The 24,481-nt window shown below is 47.9% G+C and overlaps 1 long non-coding RNA gene across 1 annotated transcript; it reads right to left on the bottom strand.

The window, feature by feature from the left end:
* Window positions 1–6,730: 6,730 nt before the first annotated feature.
* Window positions 6,731–22,351, bottom strand: LOC126642707 (uncharacterized). The gene is made up of 3 exons (XR_007629506.1): window positions 21,979–22,351; window positions 7,025–7,086; window positions 6,731–6,868 (listed from the first exon to the last, which is right to left on the bottom strand). It is a non-coding gene; the product is annotated as an uncharacterized LOC126642707 (long non-coding RNA).
* Between the last annotated feature and the right edge of the window lie 2,130 nt (window positions 22,352–24,481).

The raw sequence follows: 24,481 nt of genomic DNA, 5'->3' as shown, positions 1-24,481 counted from the left end.
ACTCTCCCAGGTCCCCCAGGAGCTGGATTCCATATTTTCCAAAAGAGCCACACCATACAAGGAGACCGTGTTGGTCAAACAGGATTTGCCTTTCCTAAATTCTTAGGCTGTGTTGTATCTGCTGTGCTATATTTCAAACAGACATCTAGTAAGTTGAAATTCCACACAAGAACAAGGGATAGTGATCTTAAGATCACCCTGTTGCTTATAGGATATTTCATCTGCCTCATCATACTGCTTGGGAAGCCTGTAACAGACTCCCACCACAATATCTACCTTGTTGACCTTCCCCGTGGGTCTTACTCCGATACATTCAACCCTATCACACCACCATTAAGCTCCAAACAATCAAAACTCTCTCTGACTTACAAGGCAATCCCATGCCTCTCCTTCAAGTCCTGTCCCTTTTGAAGAATTCACAGCCACCTGTTGCAGCACTCGAGCTGTGTGTCCCTGTGATGGCAAATATGTCATAGCTTTCCTGATACACAGTGGCTTCCAGTTCCTCCTGTCTGTTGCCCATGCTGCCTGCATTGGTCCCACTGACTTTCTGGGGGAAGAACTGCTAATTCTTGCATGACCATTCACAGGCACTTCTGTGGTTTCTAATACCTCAATAATTCTTGCATTCTTGCTGCTACATGGATCTCCGTTCCCTACCTATTCTGAGATGGCATACTGAGGGACTTTGCTAGCAAACCATCCCTGACACAGTGGCATGCCACCCCCAGGCTTATCTCTAGTGATCCTGGGTTTATCCCTTTCCCCCTTCAACTATAGCTTAAAGCTCTTTCAACTGCAAACTCCTGAGCAAAATACCTTTTCCCCACTTTGAAACAGGCATACCCCATCTGTTGCCAGCAGCCTAAGTGTTATATAAACCAACCAGTGATCAAAAAATCCAAATTCTGCTGATAACACTAGGCTTCAATCCAGGTATTGATCTGTAGGATTTTCCTGTTTCTATCCCCATCATTCCCTGCACTGGCAGAATAATGAAAACACTACCCATGCTCCAGATCCCTGCAACCACTTGTCCCAAGACTCTGACAAGTCTCGATTGTCCTTAAGACTTCTTGCTGGTATATCATCACTGCCCACGTGAAACACCAGCACAGGATAATAATGAGAGGGTTATACGAGGCTGGAGAGTTTCTCGGCAGTATCAGTACCCCGAACCCCAGGGAGGCAGCACACTTCTCTATGGGTTGTGGCCTATCAGGAGCCCCGATCCTGTCAGAATGGAGTCACAAATGACAATTACCATTTCTTTTTTTCTTATCAGAGATGGTCACAATGATGAGGGAACTAAACTGACTCGCCCAGGCAACCCCTCCACCCTGAATGGACCTTTGTCCATAGTGTCATGTGCCTGGCCCTTAAGTTCCAGAACCTCCTACCTACTGTTTAAGGGCACCTGGGGAGGTGATTTGCGAGAAATCTGTTCCCATTTCCCCGTCTTAGGTCCCCTCCTGCCTGCAGGCGAGAGAGCAGGGGATCCTTCGCTCCTTGTGATGCGCCTGGCTGGTGCATTTGCCTCGGGGTTTGCCGAGCGTGGCCGCACCAATCTCCTCCTCAGCCTCCCTAATGCTTCTTAACCTTCCCACTGCCTCTCAGCTTATAGCAGAGCAGACTGTCCACCTGGTCGCACTGGTGTTTGCTGCCCTCCGATACCAGCGTCAGGCTCTTGGCCCTTCCCGTCTCCCAGATGGCTGCAGGTTTTCCCGGGAGTTCTGCCTGGGGTCGCCGCATCTTGCCCGGAGCGCGCAGAGGACGCGGCTTTCTGCCGAGCGGACAGCACGGCGGGGGCTCCCCCTGCGAGGGCAAAGACAGCGCGCCCTGCTCGTCGCTGGAGCTGCCGGGGCCGCGCCATTCCCGCCGCCTCCTGCCCTGGGGGCAGCGCTCCCGGGACCGGGCGGGAGCGATCCCGACCCGCGCTCCCTTAGAGCCACCTCCATTCCGGCTGCCAGCGCGCCCCGCCCGGGGACCGAGCCCTTCTCCGCGCTCGCTGTGGGGCAGGGCGCTTCAGGAGCACCCCCCGCCTCCCCGGTCCTCTGTGTGTCCCCCTGCTTCGCTCCTAAGCGTCTTTGCTGCGGCAGTTCATCTTATGTGAATGGTTTCATCATACCCAATACCTCCTGCTCCCCTAGCCTCTCAACCGAAATAGTGCCTCATGTAATTAAAAAAAAACTCCAAACCACCAAATAAAAACCGACACACATTAATCATTTAAGTCTGCAATACAAATGCAGTGTGCCTTCGATCTCCTAAGCCTGTCCCCAGAACCCTGTGTTACAACTGCCCCCGTCAAGTCCCCTTCTAATTCCACCAACCTGCTGGCTATAGACCACCCACCGTGGATATGCTTCCAGCCAGCTGAAAAGTCAGGAAATTACAGTTTGGAAGCCCTTGGCATCTGGAGGGGCAGCCAAAGAGGTTTTCTAGCTACTCAGTGCTTGGATAACTCCTGTAATAAAAGTCCACAGATTGAAGATCTACCTCCAAAACCGTCAGCCTGACTCCTACTCCCAAGAGATCTGCACACTTGCTGAGGCTGTACTCAATCCCACTAGCCATGGCTTTAAGGGACAGAATAATCAGTAGTAGCAGCCCCAGGGGAGACCTTGGAGTGAAATGGGTCTGGTATAGTTGCATATGCTGCTGATAGTGCTCTTTTACCCTTCCAGGTCATGCCTTTCTTCTTCATGCTGTAGTTTACCTTGCAAAAAAAGGGCTCTGACACTTTCAAAAGTTTCTCTCTTTCCAAAATGAATAAACTTTCACCCAAGAAGGCCACTGAACAGTCCTGAGGGTCAGCTAAGGGCTCAACTAAAGGAATGTCATCAATGAAGCACATTTCTCCATGTCAGTGTAGCTCTTCAAGGAGCATCAAGCCAACTGTTTCCTTTGGCCAGATCGAATCTACACCAACAGTGCTGTGACCAACCACAGACCTCTGGTTATCCCTAGAAAGCAGTGTTTGGATGCAGGAGAGCTGTGCTTTGCAGCCCCCATGCCCTTCAGACTACAAGGGACACCATTCCTTTCAGTCCCAAGGCCTGTCACCACTGGATGGCAGGACCAGGTACCTCCAAGCCCATGTTGCCTGCTGCCCATTGCAGGGGCACCTCCTGTCCCCCTGGCCTGCACAGAAAGGCAGTGAACACAGGAGCATGGTCACTCCAGCTGGGATCAGGTACCAGCAGTCTTTATTTGGCACCTTCTCCTTTGCTAAGGCATTCCTTGCCCTTGCCACCCATTCCTGGCAGCTCTCTGGTTGAAAAGGGTGGATGCTGTGACAAGGGTCTCTCCAGGGCTGCTCACATCTTCTTGGTAGGGCTGGCACTCCCGGGGCCTTCCCCATGCTGCTCCAGCAGACCTGTCTGCACCCCCTTGCTAAAGGAGACAGAAGAAAAGGCCTCCTCAGCTCTGTAGCCAGGGAAAAGGGCTCTCCATGCCCCAAAGCCTGGCTCAGGCCGGTAGTTCCTGGCAGTGCTGTCGAGCCCAGCCCACTGCTCTGCGGGACCTGTCATGGGCCCTCGTGCCACAACCACACTTACTCCTGCAGTACTTTCCCCGGGAGCTGCAGCTCTTCCTGCTGCTCTAACGTGCTCTGCCTTGCCGTGCTTCGCCCCTTCTTCAGCTTCTCGGCATAGGCCTTTCTCAGGAGGTAGGGAGGGCGATAGGGATCCTCAAACACGTAGGGGCAGGAGGTCTGCAAAGGCAGAGGACACTTTTGAAGCACTGCCACCAAAGGGCTGGGGCTGCTCCCAGAGCTTCAGCTGAGGCGTGGGACTTGCACAGGCTTGGCTTGGACTTCAAAGCAGTGGCGCTGACCCCTCGCAGAGAGCACACAGCTGACAGCCCATGCCACAGCCAGCTGCACGCTCCAGCCTGGGGGCTCAGGAACAGCTCCCACTGCAGGGCAGCGGGCAGGCCATGGCACTGCCGCTGTGCCTGGACACCTTCCCTGCTCCCTCCCAGGTGTGGCAGCTCCAGGGCCAGTGTTACAACAGGGAGCAAGGAGGAGAAATACCCCTTTCCTTGGGGCTGCAGGTTGTACCTGTCCTTGTTCTGTGTCCTGTCTCATTCGGTTGCCAAAGTACCTGCGCCACACTTCAGCTTCCACCTCGTGGCGCCTGGATGCCATCAGCAGCTGGAGCTCTCTTTCCTCCGTCACATTGTAGAGGGAGTGCATTCCCTGAAGCCCATGCACACACCACACATGCACCATTAGCCACCTTGAGCTTGTGTAGGGCAGGAGAGCTGGGACAATGGGCAGTTCTTGCTGCCTCTCCCGCCCCAGTCCAGAGCCCAAATTGTGACACAGGGCTGGCAAAACCCAAGGACGTACCATTGCTGAGGGCCGCGGAGTACATTCAGGGAGCTTTGACAGCGACTGAGAATGAGGTGTGGGTTGCATTAGCGTCTTATCAGTCTTCTCCTGGATTACAGGCAGTAATCTAAAGAGGAAGGTCAGCAGTCTGAGTCTCTGGGAGCCCAGTCTGAGCCTGTAGCTGAGGGATGGGCTCACATCCTGCCCCATGGCACCACACAGCAGAAGGACCACGAGTTCAGCAGCACAAAGTCTCCAAGGTCATTTGGCATCAGCACGTGCACCCCAGCCAAAGGAAGCATCTCTCCCCCACTACCACAAGGGCACAGTGTTCCCCACACAGCCTCAGCCACACCATCCCTCTACAAGGCTCACCGTCCTCGGCCGGTCTCCTTCTCTTTAGGCTGATCCCATTCCATCGACTGCTGGCTGGCCTGGGAAACCCTCCGCCGAGCCAGGAACACCGGATCCAGCACGCTGACTGCAAGAGGGAGAAAGGGAAGAGCACACAGTGTTTTAAAATCATGCGGGCCAGCAGGACGGGCAGAGTTGCTCAGTCGTGCCACGCAAGGCTCGCCCACAGTCCTTGTCAGCCCTGGGAGCTGAAGTTCCAGGCAGGCCACTGTCCCTTGCCCACAATGGATCTGCTCCAGAGCTGAATTCCCACCAAGACACCCATCTCTCTGAGACATGGTTTTCCTCCTCTCCTTCTCACAACTCTGCCATCAGAAGGGACCCACTAGGAGGAAGAACTGGGAGGTACTGGGAATCCCCAGGGCCCACAGGAGGCACTGGGTTGCAGGGGCTGCCCACAGCTCAGAGCCTCTTCCAGAATGGGTCATCCCACAGTGACCTCAGACCTCCTGCCCTCTCATGAGGGCAAGAGCACCCTCAGTCCCCGCCAGCCCTCAGATGGGACATTACCTCGGCGGGAACCCCCGCCCCAGGGCGCCGACTCTCTGCTGGGCTTCAGGGAAATCACAGGGGCCCAAGGCTGGTGCGGGATCTCCACTACAAGACTGGAAACAAGAAGGCACCAACTGGGTGAAGCTGGGGCACCAGACTCCCTTGGGGGCTCACACTTGTAATTGCTGGCACCCATCTTTGGGAGCCACTGCCAAGTCCTTGGAGGACACGGCACACATGCCCTCCTCAGTGTCCCCACAGACCCTCCTGCCTTGCTCAAAGCAGAATGGCCACTTTGTCTGCAATCTCCAAGTCAGGGAGGAGTGAGCGCTGGACAGAGCAGGAAGTTCTCCTAGGAAGGTGCTCATCCTGCCCAAGTTTGGTTGGAATGGAGGCTCAATGAGCTAGAAGCTGCAGAAGCCACGCTGCTCACCTTGGCAGTGTGATGACCTCATCTCGACTGACCCGATTAAAATCATTCTGGCCTGGAAAGGCCACGATCTTCATCATGTTGGAGTCCTGGAAGGGGACAGCCACATTTCAGCAGACACCCAGAAACGTGCTGGTTGCCCACAAAGGTGGCAAAGCATCTTGCTGCTCAGAGACACAAAGGCTGCTTCCCAGAAAGCCTCACACCACCTTCTCCCTTGGTGTCATTAGACCCTCTCTCAAAGGCGCCGAGGCGCTGCCAGACTTGGCCGAGCTCATCAGGAGCGTGCCTAGGCTGGGTGGTGAGGCAGGTCATGCCAGCTGAGAGAAGGCAGCAGGAGAGCTTTGACAGCGTTGCCACAGAGCCATGAAGAGGAATCCCACAGAAATGACAAGCTCACCCCAAGAAGAGCTTTCAGCATGTTTTCTGTCGTATCCAGCTTCAGCAGGCAGCGATCAAAGAAGGTCATGCTGACCACTTTTCCTCGCACGGCAAGGATACCGATGCCTTTGAAGGTGAATTCCACCTCTTTGTTGTCTCGGAGGGCCCCAGCAAAGCAAAGCAGGGTCTCGTGTACACACAGCTCCACAATTTCTCGGCGGAAGTGGGTGTCTGCAGCAATCTCCCCAAAGTCCAGCTGAACAACAGGTGTCTCATCTAGGACGCAAGCATAAAGTCAAAGGGTGTCTGCCACCACAGTTCAGCCAATTCCAAGTTTAGGGGTCATCAGTGTCGAGCCCTCAGGCAACACTCCGCCAGACAGTGCTCCCCTTTCAGCTTCAGCCACCTCTCCCAGAACAGAGCTGGTGGTCAGGAGAGGCCAAGCAAAGCTTTGCCTCCTGCTGCAATCAACCAGCTGGAGCACAGGGGGAGCTGGGGAGATGAGTCTGGCTCCCCAGGGAGGGGCAGGCTGCTGGGCTCCCCTGTGTGTGCCCACACTCAGCACTCTCCAGGTTGGAGGTGCCTTTCCTTGGCCATGTCAGAGCTGTTGGCAACAAGCCAAATGCAAGGGCTGTGGAGGGAAAGCATCCCGTTTTCTTACCAGGAATTTTGGTTTCGTCACACTCAAGGTGGTAGAATGTCCTCAGATGTTTGTTTACAATGAACGCAGGTCTCTCAACAGTCAAAACCTTGCCCTCTTCCACAACAGCTTGCATTGGGACAAGTGCAAATGTCCCAACTCCAATGTCCACTGCCTGGAAACACAAGCAAGAGGAGGGAGCATTGGCAGGGCTGCCCAGAGGTTGGGTGGCTGCCACATGACTGGCATGGTCCTGGGGATGGCACTTTGGCCTCTGCTCTGGAGGCCCAGAGGGACAGGGTGAGAGGCACATGTAGGAGACAGGACTCACCCTCTTCTGCAAGAGCTGTCTGTGGATGTAGCGAGATGCTCCAGTCCAGACTCTGCAGATTTCTGGAAGGCAAAGGAAAAGCCCTGCCATGCCCTAATTCAGGGACAGTCACCACCCCCTGTGCCCCCGCCCACACAGGTGAGAGTGGAGCGCCCTCAAGCCCCCCTTGCCCTGAGTAAGCACTCTCATCAGCAGGGCTGGCCAGTTGCATTCCTGTCTGCCCTAAGGCTCAAAGCAATCCACCCAGTGTCCATGATAGGCCTGGGTAGGAAAGGCAGGCAGTTATTCAGGGAAGGGGATTTCCACTCCTAGACACTGACAGTTCCTGGAGGCCTGGGCTACTGTGGAATCCCAAAAGGTGATTATCATGTGTATGTCTCAAAGACCCATAGCCAGATGGCTGTGGAGCCTACTAAGGATTGTTGATAACACACAAGGATTGTTGGTAGTAACCAGGGATTGTTGGTATTAGCACGCCATGGGAAAGAACAAAATATGGCTGGAGATGGGGACGACGAGGAAGTAGAGGAGCCCTTTTCTGGGACAAACATCCTTGTTTTTAATCCTGGGGATAAGCACAACACAGTATAGTTCCAGTACAGGAATGAGACCAAGAAGTGACCATGGACTGTGGGGGGGAAAGAAGAACACCAAAGACCCCTGAAGTCTTTCAACCCATTTCCAGAAAGGTGTGAAAGAATAGACTGCAGATGATAATTAATTTGTGTGGAAAGCGAGAAATCTCTTTGGGGTGTAGAAACCTGTCTATAAAAAGGTTACCCCACCAAGCCCAGGTGGTGCCCCCAGGACATCCCATTCGCTGGGCTGATACTGGAACCAGAAGTGGTGATTGATTCCTTCCTTCCTTCCTTCCCTCTTTCCTTTCTTTTTCTTTCTCTTGCTCTCTTCCTCTTTAGTTCATCTCTTCCTTTCTGTCCCCTTCTCATCTTACCCATTTATCCAAAACTCACTGCCATGTGCTTATATAGTATATCAGAAACTAACATAGAAATTTCCATGCCAAGTGTGTAATTTACTAATAAAACATCATGAGTTTTTGTGGATCCCCTGACTTTTGTTGTTCCTTTCTACCATGGGCATTACCCTTCCCCTTAAGGGTGGGACATCACAGCTGTCAAAGCTACCCCAGAGCCCCAAGGCACCACAAGGCAGGGCTCTCCTTACTGCAGCCTGTGCTGTCCAAAAGAATCCCCTCTATGGCCCCAGCCTCAGGCTTTGCACAGCTCATCTCCATATAATCTTGGCCCTGACAGTGCTTCTGCAAGGGATGCCCCTGACCTTACCACTGGTGCTGAGCTCCTTGAGGGTTGGGAGCTCCTCTGGCCCTACAGAACTATAGAGCATGTAGTTCTGCATCTTTGCCCCCCTGCACTGCAGCAGCTGAGAAAGAGGTTCTTGTCCTGCTACAAAACCCCTCTGCTCCTCTCCTTTCCTTAATGCTTCTCCCCAAGCAGCATCTCCAATGCCCTCCTAAAGTCTGTCTTTGTCTCCTGGCAGCAGGGCAGATCCTACAATACAGAGCAGAAAAGGTGCCTGCCGTGCTCAAAATCCCTCTGCTCCTCTCCTCCCTCTCAACACTTTTCCAAGTGGTGTCTCCAATGCTCTCCCACAGCTTCCCTTCGCCTCCTGGCAGCAGGGTAGCTCCTGCAACAGCTGCATGCTAGTGAGAGCAGTTCCAGTGTTATCCAGTCCTCTCCAAAGGGTGTGGTCCAGGGACACTGCCCTGGGATGTGGGTGTCCCACTGTGATGTCATGCCATGGGTCACAGGGCTGCACACAACCTGCCACCACACAATCCCACCCACGTTTATCTCCAACATGAGCTGGGCAGCCCCATCAGCCACCTCAGGCTGCTGCACTGACCCTCTGGCCTGCACAGCTCAACTCATCCTCCCCAGCTGGGCACACAGGAACTCCTGGAACCTGGGGAGGAACATGCATTAGTGCTGAAGGGGCTTCATGCACTCACAATAAAGATGGAGAGGTTTCCCCCAGGTCACAGGGGAAAGCAACCCCACATTTTGGCTACAAGGCAACCCTTAGCCCCTCCTATCCCTTAGGCCACTGGGATGGACCTCTTTCCCTACACCAGGATCCACAAAGAAGGACCACAACTGCACAAGGGATGCTGCAAAGACACCATGTGCCTTGTAACTGCATCCTCCCTCACACACACACCCTCCTGGAAAACTTCCCTTGACATGATTGTCAACTTCCCAAATCCTCTACCAAGCTTGGAGAGATTCTTTGCACCTGGCTACAGGCATCCAAATAAACCAGCCCAGATGGGGACTGATAACCATGTGCAGGTGGTATAAGAAGTCATCTTTCCTGAGACAGGAATTGTGTTTGGCCATCAGCTTGTCATTGTCTCTGTTAGGGATCACTACACTGTTCAGGCACACAAGGCACAGCTGAAATGAAAAACCCACGTGCAGGCACATGTAACTCAGCCACTGAGTGTGGTGTACCAGGTGTGAAGGAACAGGGACATGGTGGCTGCTGTTGTCAGGTAGAATATAAATAGCTACCATGAGATGATGGCTGCTCCAGATTCTATTTTTATAATATATGCAAACTAAGCTCAACTTCTGGTTATTTTTAAACATTGACCAGTTCATTTATTTAATTATATATGACTTTAAAATACTGTTCATGAAAACTTATTAAGTTTCCATAATACCTTGTGGGTGCCTTTCCATTAACATTTCTTAGACTTTGCATAAAGGTGTGATTCATGGCCTATATGTACAACCACCCTTCAGAGAGATTTTGAATTTGCTAAGACAATCTCTGTGAGTAAATGTTGCTCATGTACGTTAGTGGTTTCCAAGTCAGGCAATTAACTTACAAATGTTTGCAGGCTCTTTCTTAATTTTTTTCATAACATAGTCAGGCACAGTATTAATATCCAGTACCAAGTCTAATAAAATTTCCATTACCTTCTGGGGTTAATAATGAACACAGCAGGGACAAAATCAGTATCACTGTATTAACTATCATTAAATAAGGTACCTAAGCATCAGCATCACAGGAAGTGAAAAGCTTAGTGTATATAAAAAATTTGTATTTGTCTACTTATCTTATTCAAATTCTAACTTTAACATTAAGCCTTGGATTTTAAAATTAGTAATGTGCAAACACATTGTGCATGGTCAATTAAACTAAACTCCACTCTTTCACATCATCACAGGAACTGTGAAAAACAGAACTAAACTTCATTTCTGCCAGTTTCAAAAAAGTATTTTAGATTTTTTTCAACTATGAAAAAAACTGTCTGAATCGATTAGTTTTAAGTATGGAATTCTCTGAAGGATTTGATCCTACATATAACCATCTCAACCTAAAAAACAAATCCATGGTACATATTACAATAGTAAAATTAAATTTTACTACATTCCTTCATTAGCAGCATACATCCATGTAATTAAAATATTTGGAGTTATCGAATCTGAGGCATGTATTATGTCTGATCTAGCACATGGAATTCTGTGGTAGAGGGCTCAAGGCATATTCCCCACTGGCTAACCTTGGGCACTTAAGTGTTCCTGTGGACAAGTAGGCTCCACACAACCTGTCAAGCCAGCAAAGAGAGAAAAACACAAACCACATAGGTCTGAAGTCACCTCCATACATAATAAAATGTGGCACAATCACATTTGGAAAGCAGGGAGTAAAAAGAGAAAATGGCTTAGGAGGAGGACATCAGTAAAACAGAAAGGGGAGAGAACAGACAAGGGATCCCACCCAGCTCCCCACGTGCTCAGGGCAGTGAACTCACCCGAGCACTCCCATCATCCCATCCAAATTATGCTGGGTGGAAGGGAGAAGGGCAGTGCTAACATCTCCTACAGTCTTCTCTCCCTACAGACTCGGGACACAGATAAAAGCATGAGTCCACAGGTTGCACAGGGTAAACAAAAACCCAAACTTAGATGATGCCAGGCTTTTCCCTGCACTCTTTTCTGTTAAAAGCTTGATGATGGAAGGAGAGGCACCTTGTGAGCGCTGATTAACCTCAAAATGCTCAAGTCTGCACTGTTCTGGTCTGAGAAAGTTTATTTATGGCTGACCACTATTTGAGAAGACCTGCTACCTGTTCACAGTGCTGCAACAGACTGCATCCACTCCAGTTCTAAAAGTAATCCTGCTGTTCTTTATGTGAACCACACATCAACACCGTAACTAATATGAGTTGGCCTTTATTAGCAGTTTGAGATACAAGACAGTCTATGGGCTTAGAAAGTGTGGCCTCTTAAGGCAGGACTCTTCAGGAAAAACAGAGGTACCACAGCAGAGAAATACAGTGAGACAATGCCTGCAGTTTCATAATATGCTTTTTTTTTTTTTTTTCCCCCAGACTGGAAGTACAGGAGAAATGCACAGAGCAAAAAAATAAAACTTTCAAGGACTAAATCTAGAACCATGCTGTATGTTAAACGTATTTTAGCATACACAATTAAAATGAAATGGTTTAGTAAGTATCACAATTTATCTTCTCATACAAATGAGAACAAAATTAGTTTTAAATATCTCAGAATCACAATTTTTCCTCCTTCAGAGTCAAATGGGGATGAGGACTTTTTGAACAAAGGGACTTACAGTGAAAACCTGCAAGCATCTGTAGCCACATGCATTTCTCATTTCCATCTCTATTTTTCTCCTTCTTCCTCAAAGCAATTAAAATCTTCCTTTTGCTGGAAGGCCTGTGGGGAATAATCAGAGGGGAGTTCTGAGAGACAATGAGGTCCTGAGGTGAACCATCTTCCTGTGGGTCCTCAGTCAGCACCATCTCCATGGTACCACTGACAGTGCAGTGCTCCTGGTAAACCTTTCTTGGTGTCACTCCAGCAAGCTCTGGTGCCATGTGGAAATGCTGTTTTCATTACTCAAAAGACTGAATCTATGTTTGTGCCTCTGCCCAAGGGCTGACTCACTCCACTCACGTCCACCCTGACTGACCTAGCCCCATTTTGTCTGTAAGAGTCAAGCTGTGCTTTAGGTAAGTGCAGCTAAATTTGGGAGATGATAACTTTATTTCTGCACGTCCACTCAATTAATCTGTTCCTGGACTGTCAGTGATAATAATTCTCCAAGAATTACCGATTAAGTCATACACTTAAAATTATTTTCTAAAGGCTCCTATTGTCATCTGAGAACTCTGATGGTGACTCTTGCCATTGTATCTCGTTACCCTTCAGCATCATCATATCCAAAATACGGATTTTGGTTTTTCTTGTTCATTCACAGCACTATAAATGTAGTGAAGGAATTACTACTTCATATTTGCTAGAACTTTCCTTACATAATTTTCCCTCTGAGGCTTTTGCAAACTTTTATTTCTTTATTCTTTTATGGTATTTTCTGCAATTCTTCCTCATCTCCACTATTACTACTGAAACTATTCACTGTCTTTCCCCTTCAATTTCATAAAAACCTTGAATTCCCTCCCCACCCCAAACTGTTTAAGGGCTTTCACTTCTGGTTTATATCAGATAGGCTCAAGCTCTAGTTTTCTGTTTTGCTAAATCCTAATTAAACTTCTGGCCCACATACAAATGATGCCTATTACCTCTGTGGCAGCTCTTTCTTTTGACTGATCTAGAAATGCTCATTTTCCTATATATTTTGTACTAGAGGGAGTTGTCTTTAAAGATGAGAAACTCTGCTCTTCAAACACTTAGTCACTGTTAATCATGCAGAGATGTCATCTGCTTTCACACAGCCCTCCCTGCATCAATCCAGGATGAGGTGTTTTGTGCTACCTACCAACCAGAAGGCTATTTAAGACCATTTAACCACAGTAGGACATAAATACTCAGATTACTAAAGAAATAAGTGAATTGACAAAAATTAAAAAAAAAAAAGACAACAAAACAAACCAAGGGGGAAAATGAATTCTGATGTAAAGCCAACTAGTTAAACTGTAATCTAGCTATATAGCCACTATTAGCCAACCCCTGCAGTTTCCAGATGTTTATTACAGGATATGCCTGGACAAATCTTCTTTCATAAAAGCTCTTTGACAAAAAGATCTTAAACTTTAAGTACCTTCACACAACAGCAGACCTTTTAAAGGGGTTTTACTTGAACTTTTTACATACAAAAACAGCTGGAGAGGGAATAGAATGACAATGAAGTGAAACAATACAGACGACCACTTAGTAAATCTCCACCTTCTTCTCCCTTAGTCACAAACGAGAACTCCATAAGAACTGTGTATACAACAGTCCTATTAAACTCATGATTTTCTAAAAGATTAAGGCTCTGACCAAAAGAACAGCGATTTCTGAAATCACTGGAAATCTTGCTATTTGCTTGAACAACTTTGGATCTGGTCCATACTGACTCCATAACTGTTCATAAGCTGGAAGAAAACTACTCTGGTTATAACCTCCATAAAAAAAACAGTAAAAAGGAACAAATGCTTGCTTTCTATTTACTTTACTTTCCATATTTTTTAAAAAGGAAATTTCCAGCATTTTGCTCCACAATCTAATCAAGTTAATTTGGTCTGAGGAAGTGAAAGGAAGATACAACAAGGCATAGAGGTTGTTTCTGATTCTGAGATTTATCGTTATTCACAGTGAAAATGACTACTATTGTATCCCTTGTTTGATGCTGAAACAAAAATTATTTGCCAAAAACTGGGGGGATAATAGGACCTACTTGTTTCTTTCCAGAAAATGCTCTCTCTATTGCTAGTTCCAGGGTCCTGGTTCTGCATTTCATCCATGTCCCAATTACCTACAGGCTTTTCATCACAATTTCATATGTTCATTAAATGCAAGATCAGACTTCTGTAACTGACAGTTTTACTTTCACTTGGAGGTTTGCGTGCATGTGCATATATATATATATAGTAGACCAAGGCCAAAAAATGAATGTAGCATCAAATGATAAAAACAAGGAACATGGTTCCAAAACATTTTAACTAAAAGTTATGCTGGTTGGATACTGATCATTCCTAATTTCAGGCAAGGCTTCTACTCTTTTTCAGTGTTTTTCAGAGAAAATACATTTCTATTGTTTCTGTAAAAGAGAAAAAAAGAAAAACAAAAATCAAAAAACATGATCAAAGAACAGTTGCCCACTGGCTGACAAGCACACATGGATTTGTAGGACAAATGAAGCCGTGGCTACAAGCAGGAGCCCATCATACCCAAAATAAAAAGAAACTGTGTCAAAAACTCCAGTGATTTAAGTAGGCCTAGAACAGATGCCAAGGTCATGATGCTTTTATAGCCAAAAAGGTTAAACTATGGTGTAGATTTTTTTCTGCCGCTCTCACAAACTGAAAGCTGTTATTGCCTAATGCCACACGTGGTAACCAGATGGTACCAATGAAACCTCTATTCTAATTTCACAGGTATTTTAATGAATTTATACTAGGCCTTTTAGATCACTAAAATATGATTAGCATCCTCTATACATGAGTTGATAGACCATATACATGATATCTCATCACACAGCAATAGCAAGCTGAATAAACTGGATCAATTTCAAGCTAATCAGACAATCCCAGTCCTAGTGGATTAGACAAATCAAGCAATATAGAACATCAAGCAACTTCTTCCACCTCAAGACAGATGTTACCTACGATCCAGCATACAGGGGACAAGCAGTATACTTGCCACTACAAAATTAACTTCTCTCTATATTCTGAAGACATTTGAATAAGCCAAATGTATTTATACCAGGCTGTATTTTGGCATGGCCACAGCATTTTTTATGCAGCACTGGAAGCTCTAACACTGCATTTTTCACGCTGCCAAACCACACCAAGTTCCTACAAAAAGTTCCCAAACTTCTGCTGTTAGGATGCCCAAAGTACACATCTCTTACTTCTGTCTCATTTCTCCAGTTCCTGTACCAAACGTTCTTTCTCATGGACCTAATTCACTTTTGTCATATGGGAGAAATATTATGCACACTATACACATACAAAGACTGAGGCATGGAAAAATAAAGCAGTTCCTCCAAATCACCACCACTGGCAAAGCAAGAGCACAATCCTGTCTTCTAACTTTGGTACTACATCAAATGGCAATTTCTGCCATATTCCCTAAAAGCACATAAGCTCTGGAAACTGTTTTATTGCAGCAATCACCTCTAGAAATTTTCAGAATCACATTATTACCCAGAAAGCTCTTTTTGGCAGGGAAAAAAAAAAATACGGTTATATACTTTTCCCCTAGACTCAATTTTTTTTGATTTCTCAGATTAGGGTACCAATCAGGTATTATCCTTCCTCTTCCCGTGGAGACCACAAGGTGGTTATTTATTACCTACTGAAAATTAAAAAAAAAAAAAAAGGGGGGGCATTAAAACTTACAGTTTCCTATACTACAGTTCTGTAGATAAAGGACTTCTGATGATGCTATAATTTTCTGCATTCTGGTCAAGGATTTTCAGTTAATATTCTTCAATACTGCCCTGTAAGCCTATAGTTCTATTGCAAAATCAATGTATACAACTATTGTTTGGCTTTTCTATCTTTGCTTGCAGTAAGAACTGCATTTCTGAAGCTATTTATCAGCACTTTGGTCATGCCATGAAGGCTGTTTCTTCCTTCCTAATTGTGTTTTGCTCATTTCTGTACTGAGCAAAATATGGCAACCAGTCAAAAGTATATATCCTTTCTTTCCAGCAAACTGAATGCTAGTTTCATGGTCATCTCCAGATTTTTAGAAACTACAGAGTGGTGAAAACTGGGGGACACAAGTGCTCCCCAGATCCCTACTGCCCAGCATTAAAGCAGCGAGGGATAGCTGCAGACAATTTCCTGACACGTTCTTCCAGAAGAAGCTTTTCCAGTTAAAGCCACTAGTAGAGCATAACCAGAAAGAACAGTAAGTTGTTCCAAAATATTTCCACTCTGCTCTTGACACTGCCTTTTACAGGAAGCAACGGTCCCCTTTGACCAAGTTTGCCCCAATTACAGGGAAGTCTATGAGAATTACTGAAAGCCAGCAAACTCTCAAATGCTTTTCGGAGCTAAGAAAATCCAAGCCTTCCTACAACATTTCTGACATCTTCCCACTCTACTGTAAGTCACATTTACATGCCTCATTCTTCCATTTAACACTTCCCACAACTTGAGTCCTTCCTGTCTTCACTTCCTTTTCCCGCCTTTTCCTGCAAAACCTCTTCACTTTTGTGCTTAGCTCACGCAGAGTTATCAGAGCACCCGTGTAGCGTTTTTGTCCGCTAAACTGATTAGTTCAGTCAGCTCTCTGCCTGCTGGAGACAGACGCTCCCCTCGCGATCTCACAGCAGTGCACACTGCTACCCAACAGCACGCTGCACCGCTGCTTTTATTTGTAATGAGCGTAGCTCCTCTTTTTTGCGTGGTCATTACATGGCTTGCTCGCAGTCCAGCTGCTGCCTCCCACAGCTGCAGGATTTGCCGGACCACCCCTTCCAAGCAGCAGCAGCTGGTGCAGCTCGCAGCTCTCCGGGAGTGCGGAATGCTGCTGCTGCTGGGGGGAAGGATGCTCTCGCTCCCCGGGGCAGCGTTGCCCTGCACTGGTCCTTGGCAGCCGGGAGGAGCAGCCGGCGAGGCCATCCAGCTCCGTGCTGAGCTCCACCGCGGCAGGGTGACCCTGCCGGTCACGAGGGTAACATTTTGCTGTCTCGACTGGCGGGGTTGATCAACCTATCCCGAGAGCTTAGAAGCGCATTGAATTAAAAGGCTCTCGGCTAGCGGCGGGATCGGGTTTCCACTGGCCGCTGCTCCTGCTGAACTTGGTTGCAGCTGCGTTCCTCTCTCCCCTCACTCGCACATCTTTTGCAGTACTGTCATTTCTTTCCAAGCTCAACATCAAGGTTCACGTAATTACATAAAAGCACATGCGTGTGATTGTATGTGCATGCATTACTTCAAGAAGATTTGCATAGTAAAGCCTGCAAAATGAGAAAACACCAGTATTAAAGGAAGCAGGTGTGATTCAGCAGCTTGTTGTGGGCATGTTAGGAGACCGTCACATGTGGCTGCAGACTTCTTCAGTGCACATTGTGCCAACCCTGCACTTCCTATAAAATCATCATCACCTCCGGAGCTCTTCTCATCATACCCAAGTGCTTCATCCATTCATGACAACATACCTTCGGCAACACTGTTTTAGCCCTTCTTAACGCGAAAGAATGTGGGCATATTTTACGTACGTTAACACACAATAGCATAGTGTATTCAGCGCCCTTCACTACAGGGTCTTTCCTTCCTTACGCACTGTGCACTGAAACAGAAGCCAAAGCGCCTCAGGTATTAACCAGCTCCCATTCAGCATCAGCAGCACTGCTCATGGTGCGCACTGACCAAACAAACAAAAGCTTTCTTGGGAAACATCTTGTCCCAGAATAAAAATCTGGTACCCTTTGAGTCCCTCGTTCCAATGCACAAACCGCAGGACTGACAGGCAGCAGAAAGGGATCTTTCAGTACCAGATCACCACGACGTACAGGCTCACTAGAAGCAACACAGCGTCGGGAACTTCGAAACCCAGTACTTCTTAGTTCTGATTATGCAGCTTGCATACTTTGCCAATCATTTTCCCAAAGTTTTGCTGAGTGAGGCGTATTGTCCCTGTCCCCCGTAGCTGCGAGATCCTGCTGATCAGAGCAACCTTGGAGCTGCGTGAGGCGGCGGCGGCGAGGCCGGCACAGCTCCCGGAGATCCCACTGCTGCACCCGCTTCTGATGAGGGAGACAGTCTTATGGTTTGATTCCTTAATTGAAAAACTGTAATTGTAGCAACACCAAGGCCCCAGCGTGCGTAATGAATAGAGTGTGGACCATTGAAATCTATAGCACAGACTACTCCTACTTCACCTAATTAAGTAACAGCTCCCAGTTACGAGCTTTTCCATATGCATATGTAAAGCCTGCTGATAAAAGGAGAAAGGGAACTCTCAACAGCTTTGTTGTTGTTAGGCTGCAGGAACTTAGGAGGCTGCTGAAAACTCTGGTAGGGTATTTAGCTTTGTGGTTATAGCCTGACTGCTTTTGCTTTTAAGTCTAAACAGTTAATTTTTCTCTCTTACCATTTGTTTTGCTGCACTTATACTTTATAGACATTTCTCTATTCTTTAGTACTTGTGACCTCCCTTTTCTGCTATTCTATGTTGTTCTATACATATGCTTTGCTTTTCCTACTTTCTCTTACTTCCTTACCACCAGTGGGAGTAGCAAATGTGGATAAGTGTGCACATGGTTTAAATCTATATCCAGCTCTACAGATGAGCCTGCAGAACCCTGGAAATAATTATTCTGAGAAAAATTATGTTCATCCTCCCCAGCAATTGTGTGGAACATGTGAACTTGCACAGTTGCTGTCATGCTGTCCAGCCACTAAGCAGTTGTGAGAGTTGTGAGTACAGATTTTTCAAGGACCGACTTATATAAATTTCTGAGAGTGTGGAAGTGTTTCAAGGAACAGCTTTTGTGGAAGAAGTTTCAAAGACTTATCCCTTTGCTGTATCTTCCTGAGAATGGCAACAAGCACTCCTGAGACCTTCATCTGCTAAAGTCACTCTTCCAAAATATAAAGGTGGTAGAATTTCTGAATTCAATATTGCAATACTTTTAGTATAAACAAAAGAAAAAATTTCCTTGATCATTGCCTCATAAGTGACTAAACTGCTTTCCAACTGGAACTTCCTCAATACTGAAATTGAGGTGGGTAAGACTATGGAAAAGTATTCCCTAGACAAATGCAATTTTAAGAGAAAAAACCCTTGATATAGGGTCTTACCATGGGAAGACTCAAAAAGAAAAATACAGTCTTAACTACTGGTAGCAAAAGTAGCTCCACCTAGAACAGGTATAAAAATCACAGGTGAGTGTACTCTTCCTAAGTGACTATATAATTAAAAGATCATTTTTGCCATCTTTCTCTTTTTCCTTCCTAGTTGTTATCTGTTGTGTAGTTGGCATGATGACTCAGATGATAGAGTTATGCTGGAAATTATATATACATGGAACACTGAGGCCCAAGAATGCAAATTCTTCTGAGTAAACAATCTAGTTTGGGGGAAGAGAGGGGGATATTTCTTCCGCCAAGCACTAGACATACAGTAATATAAGTCTAAGAATAGAAGTTTTATATTTGAACTACTTCTTTCAAGCTGAACCTCAAAACAAACTGTGCTTTAGTTCAAGGCTTGAATTTGCTGTTGAAAAGAAAATCAACGGTGCAATTTTCTTTATCATGAGCATCTACATCTACCTATGGCTTTGAGTGTATAGTAACAGAGTCTGGAGCAACTGGAGTTTTCCACTGTAGTTTTGTCCTCATTTGCTCTTGTAATCATTCAAGCTTAGCAGCATTTGTTGCATTCAGATACAGGTCAACTGTATTTCGATGAAGTTCAAAGAAACGGGTGCAGCTGATTGAGCCATATCATTAAAAAAAAAAAAAAAAAAGAATATAGAGAATATAGTGTCTTGATGATGCTTGCCCAGATCAATGTGATCATATTTTGCTTTTCATCTGATTCAATACCAGGTTTCTATCTATGGAGTAAACCATCTTTCTGAAAATTCCAGCTGGATGATAAGTAATTTGCCTTATTGAAAAGTCTTTTGTTAAGGAATATCTTTTCTGATGTAAGTTAGATACAGATGCCACCTCTTCTCTGCAAGTAAACAGATAAAAGGAATATGTATTTTTGACTGATCACATTGTATAAAGTAATTTTCATTGGTTCATAAAGCATCTGCAGCATGACAATAACCGTGAAGTTAAAGATTGTCAGATTTGTCACTAATTAATACATGAATAATAATGGGACATTTGAGACAAGCTTACAGGAATCAGGCCCAGTGTATGTTGGTTATTGTAAAGCCATGCATACAGAAACAAGTGTTTTGAAGTGACCAGGACCTTGGCTGCTCTGATCTGGACTCAGTCAAAGGCCTGACTGCTAGAAAATCTTCAGAGCTTAACCGTGGGAAAATAGTTTTCTTGTACTTATTTCAATGCAGACTTGAATAAGCTAAAACCACAAGTCAATGAAACAGGCTGGGATTTTTATTTCTTTTTTTTTTTTTTTGTGATAAACATTATGATAGACTCTGAAAGCTAGAGAAGGTGGAATAATAGCAGTAGACTGTACCAATCTACTGTTTCACACTGAACAGATTCTTCCTGCTTGAGTTAGTCACTCTGAAATCTTTATAGAATGCTTGGGGGCAAGGAAATGGAGGCAGAAGGCTGGCCTTAAGAAATTCCTATAGGATGCATCCACTGTAATTCTGTTCTGGACTGTAATGTATCCACTGCAACTCTTATTCAGAAAGACTCACGGCACCTTCTGGAGAGGCTCCATCATATCTGATCACTAGAGCAGTACAGAGCATGTAATGAAGTCATACTTTATCGTGGCTTATTAAAACAGCTGTCTAAGGTCATAAATATGACAAGTTGTTTTTATCACCAGGAGAACTCCCGTAAGCATGAGGATGATGATTAACGTCGCATCTCCAGTTCTGCTTACATCTGCAACCCCGTGGCAGATGCCTGGCTCCAGTGCTGTTTAAAAGCCATCAGAAAATGTCTTAATCACTGGTGACCTCTGCGAGAACTTTGGTGGCTTCTACATCGATCTGACCCACAGAGTGCTCCTCAGGCAAACATGAAGGCAGGCTTTTTTTATTGATTAGCCAAATTGTCTAGGCTTCCTGTTTTGTCTCCTCATTGGCAATTAAGAGAGAAATCCATGGAGGGAGTGGTGGCAGTGAACCTTTCCCTCTGATACAAATAACCTTAATCGGGCCTCTGAGTTGATTTGTGAAATTGTTCCGTATCGACTTCTCTTTGAAGCAGGATTTCATCCTATGGCCCCATCAGCAGGACATACACATCTTCCTGTTAGCCATGCAGGCTCTTTCTAACTGTGTTATCTTTTACTTCTTATTTACAATCCTACTCCTATCATTGATTCTAGTAATCTTTCCTGCACCATGAGCTGTTATTTTCTTGAGGGAGAACCTGGCTGGGTTTTGTTACTGGTTTTTTTTTTTAAACCTAGATAATTAATATTAAACCAAGTACTGACAACATAGGAGGTTGGGGCGGGGGTTCCATTTCTCGGTGTGTTTTTAACATTCAGACAGTAAAAGAGCCACAATGTTCCTCAGCCTAAAACCAAGACTGATACCTAAAATAGAACTAGATCATTTTTGTGACTTAATTAAACAATGGGGATTAGCTTTCTACACCCTAAAATATGACTTTCCAGGTTAGGATTGTGATTGCTTATTCCAGAACACAGCATTTGTGTGTTTTCTTACTTGTATGACTTCTTTTGTGTCTGAACAATGGACTACACTTGGCTACTGTTACTACACTTGGCTAATGAGAAATGAAGCATTTCCTCACCTCTTCCCCAATAATCACTTATTTAACCCCCCCAAATGAATGCATTAATCCTTTACCTCCATCTTTCTTAACTCTGTTTCACACTGTTTCGTGTAAGGCCAGGACTTGTTCGTCCTTCCTAATGTCAAAGTGATATTTTAGACTTGGAACTGTTGAAATAATTGGGAACGTTCATAGCTTATGTCACTATGACTTCATCGCTAACTCTGTGATGAAGGGCAAAAGAACTCGGTTGGGGGAAAGGGGATGCCCTGGCCTTGGGGCACTAACACAGGCTGGATCTGGGGCTGAGCCCCCTGCAGATCTGGCAGCTCTTCCCCCTCTTATGCACATACGGCTTTTTTGTGTCGGTGATTCACTCTGCCAGCATGTATGAATTAAATGCAAAGTTTTTCACCCTTACGATAATCTGTGAGATTTGGTAAATGGAGGTGCCAGGGAAGTTCTGGGTGAGCAGGAGTATGATTTAGCATCTGTCTTCCTTGCTAGAAAATGCCCCGTTATACTTGGGGTGCCAAGGAGGATTTTGGCAGGGGAAAAAGGTTTGACTTACCCAGGTGCCATCCCCGTCAGCACGAGGGATTTACAGACCTGGCATCATCTATTTCCATCTCCAGATCACAGCACGGAGTGAAATGCAGCGATGCGAAAGATTAGTCTTCATTCGGCGAAGGAATTGCCAAATTAAATGATGACAGATGGAAAAACTAAAGGCCACAGTGTCAGGGGTCCGTCCATAGCCCTGGGCTTTAGGAAGAGGTAAATACACAGAGCTCAGCTGGTGCTGCAGGAGGTACGTGTTCGGTGGAAAGCCAGAGCTCGGACAGTGTGTGAAATCGATACCTGCTATCGAAGGGAGCAGCGCACAGCGTTAGGGCTAACCCAGTGTTATTAGAAAATGATATATTGCACATTAGGATGGATAATTCATGTCGCCTTCATCGCCTCAGACCGTCGTGAAAATCCATAAATCATTTTCTCGTTCATGTATCGCCTAAGTGCGATTTGTCACTCGGCATTAGCGGGAGGACGGCCGCGGATCCCCGCCGCTTCCCAGGCACGGCTCGGAGACCCAAAATGGAGACCCGATTGCGCTTGGAATCGCGGGGGCAGATCGCATTCCCTGGCTGCGGGCCCCCGGGTCTGCCAGCGCCGCGGGGAGGGAAGGGAGGAGGGGTAGGGGGGGGAGGTGGCTCCCCCCGGGATTACAGACGTGTATCAGTATAAATCCGCGTGTCCACGCGTGGTTGTGCCCCCCCAGATCACGCCGGCGCTGCAGGAGCCGCGCGTGGGTGTCGCGCCTGGAGCGCGCGTGGGGAGGCTGGGGATGCGCTCCCCTTCCCTCCGGAGCTCCCTCCGGCCCCGCAGGCGCGCACGGACAGGGGAACGGGCACGGGCGGGCTCTGTCCCCCGGGTTTCGCCCGCGTTCCTCGAAGGCAGGCGAGGTGCCGCTCCCGGGGCTCCGGCGGCGGGGAGGGGAGGGAGGGCTGGAGCCGGGCTGCCCCGGGTGGCGGTCAGTGCCCGATGGATGCTCCCCGGGAAGCAGGGGCACGATCCCCGCTGTCTGTGCCCGGGGCTGGCGGCAGCGCTATCTGCACGGAGAGGGAGCGCACCGACACCCCCGTCCGCATCCAGCGGGCAGCGGGAGCGGCCGGGGGGTCCTGGCGAAATCCGTTTCTCCGGAAAACACCCACCGCAATCGCCCCGCCGGCTGTGCCCCGCGCTGCCACGGCGCCGAGGGGTGCGCAGGGGGCCGGGAAGCACAGGATATGATTTGGGGGCGACAAGGAGGGACGCATCTCCCTGCCCACCGCGCCGGTTGCCGGTTCCCCGCTCTTCCCCCCCCCGCCTCCCGCGGCGAGGCAGCACCGCCCGCCGCCACGCCGAGCCGCAGCGCCGCCGCAGCGCCGGTGCCGGGAGCGTTGCGGAGGGGCTTGGGCAGGCAGGGCAGGGGGCCGGGGGGTGGCAGCGGGGGGTCCCACGGCGGGCCCGGGCCCCGCTGTCCCCCGCGGGGCGGAGGCGGCGCCGCCCGGGCGCAGTGCGGCGCTGCGGCCGCTGGGGGGCGCCAACCGCCCGCGAGTGCGGCCGCGGCCCGGGGTGGGGGTGGGACCCCACGGAGGGATCCGGGATTGGGAATGATGGAATGCGTTGGGGTTGGGAGGGACCGTGAAGACCATCTGCTTCCCACCCCCCTGCCACGGGCAGGGACACCCCTTCCCCCACTGGAACAGGTTGCTCAGAGCCCCGTCCAGCGTGGCCTTGGACGTTTCGAGGGATGGGGCATCCACAGCTTTTCTGGGAAATCCGTGCCGGCCCCTCGCCGCCTTAGCGTGGATTCCCGCGTTTCTGCAGGAAAAGTGCGTCTGAGCGTGTAGTTCATTGAGATGTGTGGAGGGAGCCGCTGCTGACTGATGGGGTAAGAGCAGGAAGCTGCTCGTGCCTGCTTCGCGTTGCTCTTCAAAAACAGTAACGCTTTTTGGTGAAACAAATACCCTCACAAGAATTACAACACAATTATTTTCACTCTTACTTTATTCATTCCGTAGCCTGACGGACGTGGATCCCTCAGCCAGCACCGACAGCCCGTACTGGAACGTCTCCCTTGGATTCCTCCGGTCCTCCCTGCCAGTCCCCCACCCCAGGGATGCCCCCTCCGCGCGCCACCCGGAGTACCCAGGGACACACAGTATTCCCAGTTTCCCTCTTCCCCCGTACCCGACGGTCTCCTCTTACATGAGAGGAAATTCCAAAATGGAAATCGGAAAATACCGGCTCGGGCCCGTGATACTTTAAATTGGCCGGAGCTGGAAACACCGTGCGCACCGCCACGGAAAGTTGCGCTCTCTCCACTACCCAACACCCCAGTTAGCCGAAGGGAGGGGGAAGGAAAAAACCAATAATCCCAAGTTCCTCCCCCCTCCCCCCCTCCCGCCCTGTTTATGCCTTTTCTAAAAACGCTACTGGAAAGGAAAGTTGGGAGGCGGCGGGTGGAAACTCCCTCTCCGAGGAGCAGGGTTGTTTACGTTTACCCGTGTGCGTGCGTGTGTGTGTGTGTG

The sequence above is a fragment of the Myiozetetes cayanensis genome, unplaced genomic scaffold (assembly GCF_022539395.1).
Source record: "Myiozetetes cayanensis isolate MyiCay16 unplaced genomic scaffold, myiCay2020 scf24, whole genome shotgun sequence".
Lineage (NCBI taxonomy): Eukaryota > Metazoa > Chordata > Aves > Passeriformes > Tyrannidae > Myiozetetes > Myiozetetes cayanensis.
This window is presented reverse-complemented; position numbering and strand designations above follow the sequence as displayed.